The following is a 12,410-nucleotide window of genomic DNA, read 5'->3' as shown; positions in this document are numbered from 1 at the left end:
ATAAAACCATCTCAGTATGAGACTTTTGTCTTCATTATATATGTGTTATTGTGTATTGGTAAAATTAATGTTTGTTTATATACTCGGTTTTGTGTAGAGTATGATAATAACACAGTGTTGACTGCTGTTTCCCTACTTTTGCCTACTTTTGCCGGTTTTACCTTTAATGTCTATTTTGTTCACGCATCGTTGTAAATTTAATAGAATTTTAGACGGCTGTCATACAAGTAAGAGGTTTCAGTTACCTAGCTATACGCCAGGTTTAATCCACCATTTTCTACTTACGAAAATGTCTAGTCAGGAATATGACAGTTGTTGGTTTATCGATTTATGACTTTCGAACGGTATACTACTGTTTCCTTTATTTGTTGCCCAGTCTTGTGATGTGGTTGTGCTTTTTTAATTTGACATTTGATCAAGGAATTCCGTTTTGAATTTCCTCAGAGCTCAGTATTTTTGTGATTTTACTCTTTTTTTTTTAGACTATAATCTTATTATACCACCTGACCATAGAATATTTCTCGAATATCTAGTAAATATTTGGGATACAATTTAAACGATCATGTGCAACTTTAGTTTACCAATGTTTTGTTGTTGCAAAAACTGTATTGAGTCTTTTCCAGAGTTATTTAATCATTGTAATCTTGACGATTTGTTAAGCATTGCAAAATATGTGCGGAATTCCGGTAACTGCTTTTCGTGGTGATTTGTAAGGCACCCCGTGTGTTCAAACAATACACTATGAATTGTATATTGTTTGACCACACGAAAAGCAGTAAGTAGTTACTGGACGGATTTAACCCAATTTTAGTTTTAATCAACATTATTTATATTATTTTATTTATATAGTACCTCGGGACCCTTGCTATGTTGCTATTCGGTGTGTTGAGCCGTACCTTGATCTATACTGATCTACCTTTATAAATTGTGACTTTGATGTAGAGTTGTTTCATTTGCACTCATAAAATATCTTTCTATATCTATTATATATTTCAGTTAATCTTTGAATGTTAATATTACTGGTTTGTTTCAGGAAAATTGAAACTTAAGTGGTATATATAGTATATATGACTTTTAAAAGATTTAATTTTCTTGAAAAAAAAATCAAAACTATTTCATTGGCTCACACCGAACAACAAGATATAAACAGCCCCAATAATAACAAAAAATACATACGAAAATGGCAACGGTCACCGTCTTATCTATACATATAAAAACGAGAAACACTTATGAACCACATCATGCATATCAAAAAACGATAACTATACTTAAAAGTTGATTCCTGAATTTGGCCATTTTCGTTTGTTGTCAGCTCTCGTACTGACTTGACAAATCTTTCATTTATTGTCCACAAACACTGACGTATTGAACATGAACCTTCGTCAAACCAGATATTTACATCATCTCCGATTATGGCTCACAGCAGACCCAACAAATATCAAGGATGTTCTAGTTACATCTACAGCATCTTAACAAGAGATATCAACAATAGAAGGTTAAAAATCATGCGGAGAAGTGAATCGTAAGTACTGCAAAGTCGTCAACATTGACACCCCATCCGCACAGTTACTGTTACAACTAGAAAATATATACAACATATTTATAACATCCTATTTCAAAAAGCAAATATGTACCTGTGTTTTAACGTGTCGAACTACCCAATCACAAGACATCTTTTAACAGAAGGATTTGCTTTTGAAAACGTCACATTTCGAATTGTTGAAAACAATAAATAATTTGACAAGCAAGGATGACGAAAGAGAGAAAGAGAGATAGATTTTGGATGCACCAATTACGGACTCTTGAGCCTGATGGACTCAATGAGGGAAACCAGGAAATATTTTAAAACAGTAACTGTATCAATTAATTTTGTAGATTGATAATGGTGTCTCGATCCTTAAGATTTTGCCATTTTTACGCAAAAAGTATCATATAATGTATAAACCTTAACCATCATTGCTACCTTGATTTAAAAATGCTAGCTGATACATGTGAATGTTAATAGTTATCAACAGGTGAACATTATTGCTTAGGGTTTTTTTGTGACCATAAGTCATCTATGGAAGCATTGCACTTCCATGGTTAACCATTTTCTGCTTTGACACGTGTTTCCTCAAGTTCGCACAGTGGTGAAACAATTTAAACGAACGCTGGTGATTGATGCTAGAAAAATCAGGAAGTACTGATAAGACGAACAATCGGAGATTTCTCATTGATAAGATATTATAGAACTTCCTAATTTTGAGAACTATAAACCGCTTCAGTATTCCTTGCCTCTTATTATTATACAGAATTGTATACACCAATATAACACGATATGAAAGGTACAGTATAAAGATAAGTTATTTTCATCAAATGTACAAATATAAATATAAATATTTTATACGCACAATCGCATCAATAAGAAGTCAATTTTATTATTGTTTATGAATCATTATTAAATAAAAAGTTTATGTTATTTTCATTTTGTTTTCAAATTTGGAGTAAAGACACTATCATCAATTATATTTTAACCTTTTGGTAAAATATGGCCTTTTAGATTTAGTCTTTTTCACAATATAATAGAATATGTTTTTCATTTTCAATTTGACCAGAATTACACACAGAACAGTATCGCTCATTTCTGGGAATAATTAGATGCCCTCCCATGAGAAATCATGCATTTCCTATCATGATTTTCTTGATAGAGGGTTACTGCTCACAAGGAAGCTATTAAACCAAGACTTCCAAATGGTGAAGTTGAAATCATCCCATCGTAAATTTTACGGACGCCATCACGAGTTGGTTGACCGTTATGGAATAACCGTTTCACAAATGATATCGGATATGTTCCTTACGTCGTAACTACAATCCCCTTCCTTTTCATGAATGTGATCTACCGAATTAGTCTATTTACCGGATTTGTAATCACATAAGCAACACGACGGGTGCCACATGCGAAGCACCTGAGATCCCCCCTAGTTTGTGGTGGGGTTCGTGTTGTTTATTCTTTAGTTTTCTATGTTGTGTCATGTGTACTATTGTTTTTCTGTTTGTCCTCTTTCATTTTTAGCCATGGCGTTGTCAGTTTGTTTAAGATTTATGAGTTTGACTGTCCCTTTGGTATCTTTCGACCCTCTCTTGTTTTACATTTATGAGTTTGACTGTCCCTTTGGTATCTTTTGTCCCTCTTTTTTCAATCATTAGTATATAAGCACGTATACGGATCTTACATATTAGTACTGTCAATTCTGTTTTTAAGATATCAACATTGGGTGGTATTCAATCTATTATCTAGACACTCTTGAAAAAGTCCAAGAATATAAAAAATTGCATTTTGAACTTGCAAACTTTAGTCATTAATTATTTGTTTAAAAGGAATTTCTTTAATATAAATATAGTTATTAATGATTAACGACATTCCAATATAAAAGGGTCTGAATGTTTAAAACCTTAGTCCACCCCTAACATTTCACCACCCAATGTAAGAATGATAGTAACTGAACAATCAAATATTTGTTTCAAGAAATCTACAAGGGTTGTTGTGACCTATAGTTTTCTTTATCTTATAGTATGTCTTTATTCAGCTTTAAATATTATAGTACTCACAGGAAGACAAAAAAAGCCATTTAACTTTGACGATATACCTATATCTGTGTAGTTCATTTTTTAAGGACACATTTGAGTCCCTTTTTTTGTAGTAAACTTAATAAAAAAAGATATTAAAGATATGCAATGGTTGGGATATTAACATCACATTTAAAGATGAACTGTAATTTATTCGATATTAGTGTGTTTTATGGCAAATATGGCTTGAAAAAAAACCCATATAGTTTGTACCTACTGGGAATGAATAAAACAAATCTTTTGATTGAAAATATGCTATGATATAAACACAATGTAATTACAAATATCTTTTATATTTCAGGCGAACATTTTGCTTACAAACTGTTTATTCTGATAAATGTATCAGGCCTAGTTCTCACCGACAGTTTATTATGCTTTGGTATGTATGAACTTTTAGTAAAACGAGGCTTATCAAAACGTTGTGGATGAGGAGGGGGAGGAGAAGGAAGTTTTTCTGTTGGTGGATTGGGTGGTGGTTTTGGGGGTTCTGCCGGTATATTTGGCGGTTCTGCCGGTGGATTTAGTGGTGGTTTAGGAACTGCATTAGGAGATGGACTTGGTGCTGTTGGACTGGGATTAGCAGGGGCACTAACACCTAGCCAAACTGTGAATTTGGGAGCATCCATTGTAACTCATACACAAAAACCAGAGGGTATCCTTTACAATTGAGAAAGAGAATGTGGTGGTAGTTACGCTCATGTTCACTGCATCAATAATTTAAAAGTCAATATTGAAAGAAATAACAATAAGTATAGAAACGGCCATTTTTGATTCTATGAATTCATTATTATTCGTTAGATACCAAATGTGTTTAATTTCGTTGGTAAAGGTTAACCACGAATTAAAATGTTCAACCACGCAAACATTTTCGATAAGGTTGTAAGCAGACTTAGAAAAATACACGGAATCAAATATCCACGAAAATACGTACAATGTTTCCTCAGTCCAAGATTGATATCCACGAAAATAAATGAATCCACAGTATTTGATTTGAGAAAACATTTAAAAGGAAAAAGAAATCAAAACAACCCACAAATCAAATTCATTAATTTTTAGGATTATTAAATGAAGAGACCAAACATGCTTGTCAAAACCTAACAACTCGAAACAAAATGAAAATGGCAGAGCCTAACATTGTTTAAGTGTGTTTGCTACTTCGTTATAAACAGTTTAATGATGTTCGCTACGCTATCATAAAATAACAAGCTGAATACAAACACTGCTGACACTCTATGAAAGAAGCGAATCGATAACAACGTTTCTTATATGAAATAGCGATATTGTCTTACAAGGACGTGTTGCATTGTGAAAAATTTCAGACGAATGTTTATATTTGTTAGAAGAAAGGAAGATGTCTATGTATAAAGTAATAAGTATTGAATTTCCTCTCAAAACAGGGTTACACTTGACACGAAAAACGTCTGCTGTAAGTTGTGTAATAAAATAATAAGCAAATCGTATTGCAGTAACACTCATGCAACATCTTCTTCAATACAAAATGTAATAAATAGTAAAGGGATAACGAGTAAAAAAAAAATGGCACTATGTGGATAAGACTAGAGGATTCAGAATATAGCCAGACAGAAAATATATTTTATATTATTATGTAAAATAAATAAATAGTTTATTGGCATACCTGTCAAAATTTTAAAATGCCCATGCAGGTTTTACGTGCAAAATGGTTCTTAATCCAAACAATAGGATTCTTATAGTACAACAAAATCTTCAAAGGGGCCTTCAAATTCAGTTTAATGATGTTTGACAGTTAAGTGACATTTGGCAGGTATGTATTGGTTGTACTTTGGCTCGATTTTCTGCGCGCTCGATTATATCAAAAAGAAGATGTGGTATGATTGCCAATGAGACTATCCACAAAAGACCAAAGTAGTCTTTTATTATGTCGTTTCAGGAAACCTTATTCATTGTATATATTTAGTGTATATCTGTGTTGAATTATAACCTTAACCTTGAGTGAAGTATGTCCGAGTCAAGATCTAATCCCTGGCTCATGTAGAACAAAATGTTCAATACTGATTGAGAAAGAAGATAGGATTGGTAGCTTGTTATGTACAGGAAAGAAATGCTGTGTTCCACGAACCGTCAAAACAACAACAACAACTGTTCGACCATAAATAAACAAATAGTCACACGATAATAATATATAGTTTTGTTTTATGTCTATTGTCTGCGACTAATAATGAAGTTATAACAATGTTATGGTTTCTTAATTAACTTACATCAATATCTAAGTAGAAGACACCTGGTAGCAATTGCAATATATCGTTTATGTATATCTGGGTTTTTTTCTGTCTGTCGTACATGTATATGTAATATATCGCCTTGCTATAATCAAAAACGCTAAAACGTATAAAACAACCATTGCATACTAAATATTGGAACTCAAATAACGGTTGGAATAAAGGAGATGTAGAATATGTGTCAATAAGACAACCAGGGGTGATCATGCCATTTTCAAAATGAGGCAGTCCTACCCAGGATCATCTAAGGGTTCCAACCATATATAAAAAAAGAAGATCTGGTATTATTGCCAATGAAATAGCTCTTCAACAGAGACCAAATGACACAGACATTAACAACTATAGGTCCCCGTACGGCCTTTAATAATGAACAAAGCCCATAGCACATGATCAGCTATAAAAGGTTCAAAAATGACAAAATTAAAACAAGTATTCCCCCTTTTAAACATTGATCATATAAGTAGGGGAAAACTCCGAACACCACATCCTCTGTATCCGTCACTAACAACAATCACAATGACACAAAATATGAAGTCAAAAGACCACGATTTTCGTATGTAGAAGTTGTCTACTTCACATTTAATAGTCAATTTACTCAGCTGTATGAGAGCATATAGGTCTTCTAAGTATTTAAGGCAGGTTTCCTTATAAAATAATAAATGTAATATTTGTACTGGCCTTCCTTTAAACATATATATACAAAGTGGAGCCATTTGATGAGTAACCCGTACTTTCTCTAGAGTTTGGTATTCACTAAAGATATTTCAAGTAAAATGATATTCCAACACAAGCAAACAAGAGAAAACAAGATGGCGGATATGGACACTGCAGATTAGAAATGCAGGAATAGGACGAAGCTTCATCAATGTTGCTGAACTATTCTGTTTTACATAATGTAGGCTTATAGATTTGACATTGAAGAAAATATATGAAATTACCATGTTTTGATATAAAAATAGTATTTGAGACATCATGAGAAAATGGAAGAAACATCGGTTACAGACATTTTCAATTTGACGAAATCAAGAAGGTTCTTATTTCTCAATCTGAAGTTATTACATACGCCATAGTAGATACTTCGCAAAGAATCCTCAAAGACAAGCCTTATAGTGGCAAAAGACGATTATCGTTTAAAAAAAACCGAACACGTAAGGCCTTTAAACATCAACATGATCAACTTATTAAACTATCGGTTAATCGGTCGAACGACTATCCGAGTAACCGGTTACACGAAACTGTACAATTTAACAACACTAGTATACATAGAGATATGTTTATTTCACCCTCCAGGATGTTCATATATGTTAGAATGAGGGTATCTACATATGTGAACGGACTGATCTAACATTCAAGTAAAAGTAACGTTTTCCGGATACCTTTTTACTTAATGCTAGCGCAGCCACCAAATAACCAAATAAACCCAGGCTTTTTACATAAACTATGAAGACCAATTCTGCCCTGGACACCTTGTCACACTAGGGAACAAGTGTCTACAGCAACCATCATAACGGACGATTCTCTGGGAGGCCAAAGCTAATACTTGACCGGATAATGATTTGGACAAGTATGAGCCAGCATTCTAGGAAAGGAAGTCTTAAAGAAATAATACATAAATTATCATATTTATTGCATACCAAAATACACAATAAATATTCTAATATTATGACAGTAAGTTGTACAACAATACAGAAGTTAAAAAAAGGGGGAAATGTCTTACTTTAAGTAGGGCTTTTAAATTGGGCATTTAAATCGTATCATTTAAACCATTTTAGTCCCAAGTCCTAACGTTTAAACCCTAAATAATGCCAAAAACATTTAAGAGACGAATTGATCCAGAACAGTAATAGTAAACAGCATGGCTGTAATGAATACTGATAGTTACCTTCGAGGAAAGTATGAATTCTGGACAATGTATTAAATGTGAATTCAGTATGTAATTAATAACAAAATGACTTAACAAATGGTACTTTCTTGAAATAAGATTTGTAATTTAACCAACACCATCTTACCTTTAACTATCAATAACCGGTTTAGAAAAGGAGTAAAGTTATTGTGTACATAAACACAGGTGAACGTTTTCATGTAAACAATAGTAATTATATAAAATGTAAATATGCTCAAGCTAAAAAGGACTCTCAATTCCAATACTGCCACATCCCTCCCCACTTAAAGATCAAATGTCATCATTTTATCTAACAAAAATAATGAAGAAATCTGTAAACGTTATAGTCAATGTATATAAAAGATATATCAAAGTGTTCAATAAATATGTATACAAAAGTTCAATAAATATGTATCAAAATATTAAAAAATATTTTTGAAAATATTCCATAAATGTATATACGGAATATAAACAAAAATGTCAATCTTTCTTCGCTTTTATTACTGTCCTGGTCAAAGTATTCTTTACGAAATTAAACTTTAAATGTTCGTCCCTCGAATTATAGTGTGTGTCCTCTACTTTTGTTTTTTTTCCCTTCTCAACATATCGTTTACGTGTTTCTTGAGCCTCTTCCTTGGCTTTTCTCTTCATTTCCTCAACCTTCTCCCTCGCTTGGTTTGCTTCTTCCCTTTCCTGTACGTCTCCCACTCGATATGGCAAAACATTCTTCGGATCAATGAAATGTTTATTAGTAACCTCTATACACCTTTATCTATCTTCAGAGCATGTATGGTCCTTAACGAGATGTTTCTTCAGTACCTGTAATTTCCTTCTAGACAAATCACATATCTGACAGGTATATAAGGTCAGCTTTTCTTTGTGTACACTACCAAAGTGTGACTTGGGTTTTTCCACATTCTTCTATATTGCAATACGCCCCAACAGCTGGCCATAAATCTCTGAAGTGATCATTTTGAAAACTTTTATATTCATTATCACACACATGTTATTGTAACTCCATTCTGAAAATACATAATTAATAAACATATAAATTTGTCTATCTTCAATAAATCTGTTCACAGTAATATATATATTTTTTTATATATATCTAAGTCACTGAATTCAATTTGTATAAATCTACAGTAAAAAAATATTCATTATTCCTATATATATTATAAACAAACACAAAAATTATGTATATATGCATACCTTCTAACAATACCATTTATGATGACGTGTGGGCCCTTTCACAACATCACAAACAGTAATGTAGACAAGTACTAAAAGTAAATGAGCGAAACAATAAAACAAAATTACAGTGTTAATATTTGCCGTGGTTTAATAACACGACCAAAGCGAGATGTCACTGGTGGAGTTAACGTTTGTACATTTTTGTGTAGTGTAACGATTTTCTCTAGTATAGTTGGAGTATGTGTAGCTTGGTATGGTTTCAAATGATCTACATGTACAACTAATTGTTTAGTACTTGTGTCTTTTTGTATTCTGTATGTCAAATCAGTAATTTTCTTAAAAACTTTGTATGGACCAGTCCAGCCTAATCCAAGTTTCTTATTTGTTTCTGGAGGATACCATCTCCAAACAAATGAGTTTTCTTCAAAACTTCTAATTTTTATATTTTTATCATAATTTTCCTTTTGTCTATTTGCAATTAAACCAGATTGTGTATGTGCTAACTGAAATGCATTTCTAAGAGATTCTTGAACCCACTCAACATATACAATTGGATAATGTATACTTTTATATCCTTGAGGTAAGCCAAACATAACATCAATTGGACATCTTAATTCATGTCCAAACATCAAGATATTTGGAGAGCATTTTGTTATTGCATGTTGAGTGGCTCTGTGTGTCATATTAATGATTGGAATGTGATCGTTCCAATCATTTCTATGTTCATTACCAAATAAACGTAGAATAGATTGTAAAGTTTGATTGAAACGTTCAACCATTCCATCAGACTGGGGTCTGTATGGACATGTTTGAGTTTTGTCAATTCCTAATTTGTCACAAATGGAGGCAAATAGGCCAGATTCAAATTCTCGGCCTTGATCTGTATGAATTTGGAATGGACAGCCAAATCTGCAAATAAATTCTGTAACAAGTTTGTCAGCTACTGTAAGAGCTTGGTGATTTGGTATTGCATAAGATTTTGTCCATTTAGTGAAATAATCTTCCACTACCATAATGTATTCATTCCCACCCGTAGAAATGGGCAAAGGACCTATGATGTCAATTGCTATTCTGTCCAAAGGATATGTAGAAACACTGGATTTCAAAGGTGATTTCCCTTTCCCTGGTCCAGGTTTCCCTTTAGCACAAATATCACAACTATTTATCCATAACTTTATAGAATCTGACAAATTTGGCCAATAAAATCTTTTCTTTATGAGATCTAAAGTTTTGTCTCTTCCAAAATGAGTTGAATATTTTGTACAATGTAACTGTTGAAAAATGAAATTTCGTATCTGTTCCGGAGCTACAAATTGATAAACAAGCCCCTGATTTTGTCTTTCAAAAAATTTACATAACAGGTTATTCTGAATGGTCAAGGATTCCCATAACCCTTAAAGAATTTTTCTTTCTTTTAATTTGTTTTGAATTTTGGACTTTTGGGGGTTTTCATCAGATTGTAACAAATTGTTCAATAAAACTTATATTTTGGTCATTATCTTGCATTTCTCTTAATTGCGAATTCGACCAATAACTGAGCCAGTTTAATGTTATGTTTTTCTGTATTGACATTGCCCGGTCTGATAGCTAAATGGGTCGCAAGACAACCCTTGAGGCCATCAGTGTCGCCGTCAGTTTCCGTGTCATTGATAACTGATTGAATACTTAAGCAGGAGGCATGGCCATCCTTAATAGTATTCAAGTCATCAATCCAATCCGTTGATTTGACATTTCAAATTATTCTATATCTGTTTTTATTTCGGTACATTCTGGATAATTGCTTCGTTTACATTTCCGTTTTGGTGTATGAGATAAACCATCTGCGTCTGTATGCAATGAACCCTTGCGATGTTGAATTTCCATGTCGTAGGTGTCTATGATAGAAATCCATCTCGCGATCATACCTTCCGGGTTTTTGAAATTTTTGAGCCACTTGAGCGACGCATGATCTGTTCGTAGAGTAAATTTTTGGCCATATAGATAATGTCTGAATTAGCACAAGAAAAATAATGACCGCTAGCAGTTCACGCTTTGTAGTACAATACTGTTTTTGTGCTCTGTTTAAAGTTCGGCTAGAATATGCAATGACATGTTCCTCAACATTCTGGATTTGCGAAAGAACAGCTCCAACTCCTGTTTGACTAGCATCTGTATCTAGTATGTAAGCGCCATCTTCACTTGGAAATGATAATGTTGGTGCAGTTGTTAAGCATTCATTTAAAGTCTCAAAAGCGATTTTACAGTTATCTTCCCAAATAAATGATTTATTCTTTTGAGTTAGCTGTGTCAGAGGATGAGCGATGGTTGCAAAATCTGGTATGAAATGGCGGTAATAACCCGCAAAGCCTAAAAACCTTTGTAACTCTTTCACATTTGATGGTGTATTCAAATTCTGAACCGATTGAATCTTTTCTGAAACGCATTTAATGCCTTCTGCAGAGACAATGTTTCCCAAAAATTTGACTTTACTCGGTTTCAGTTTAAGATTTCCTTCTCTAAAACACTGAAATACGGGTTTCAAAGTCTTTTCCATAAATTATGACGTCATCCAGATAACAAAGACAACGATGCCATTGAAAATACCCAAAATTAGCCGTCTAAATGTAGCGGGAGAGTTGCATAAACCCATCGGCATTACAAAAAACTGATATAAGCCTTTATGTGTCGAAAAGGCAGTTTTGTATTTGTCTTCTCCGGCAACATCTACCTGAAAATAACCACTGGCTAAATCACCGCATGAAAACCACTTTCCGCCGCTCAAGGTATCAAGAGTGCCATCACTACGCGGTAAAGGGTAGGCGTCTTTAACTGTTCTTTAATTTAATTTTCTTAAGTCCACACAGAATCGAATAGACCCATCCCTTTTCTTCACAAGGCACACTGGTGTTGCCCATGGACTACAACTGGGTTTAATTAAATTTTTGTCAATAATTTGTTTTCAATTCTTCTTCAAGAACATCCCTCTGTTTCAAAGCTCCTCTTCGTGGGGATATCTTTACAGGTTTTGAATCACCTGTATCTATATAGTGTTTTACTCTATCAGTTCGCCCAAGAGAGCCACCAGGACCAACGAATATATTTTTATACTCATGTTTAAGTGAAGACAGTTTTTGCTTCTCTTCCTCTTTTAAGTCTGATGATACTTTATCTAACATAGATTTTAAATGCTCGGAGAATTCAATATCTTTTAAAGTATTAACTTGTACTGATATGTCATTAGATTTTGAATCTGTTTGTGACGACTCAGCATCATCCTCATCAAAAACTTAATCAATTGTCATCAAGTGTGCAATCTGTTTAAAGTTTAACTGATTTTGAATTCAAATTCATGATAGGTAGGTGAATTGTATTTTCTGTATCAACTAGGCTTTTTGCCGCCAAAAGACCTTTACTTTTCACCCATTCTAATGGTTCAATAATGCCAATACCATCTACAAATGAATCTCTTTTAGAAGCTTCAATAATCATTTCAC

Source organism: Mytilus trossulus, chromosome 13, assembly GCF_036588685.1.
Source record: "Mytilus trossulus isolate FHL-02 chromosome 13, PNRI_Mtr1.1.1.hap1, whole genome shotgun sequence".
NCBI lineage: Eukaryota > Metazoa > Mollusca > Bivalvia > Mytilida > Mytilidae > Mytilus > Mytilus trossulus.
This window is presented reverse-complemented; position numbering follows the sequence as displayed.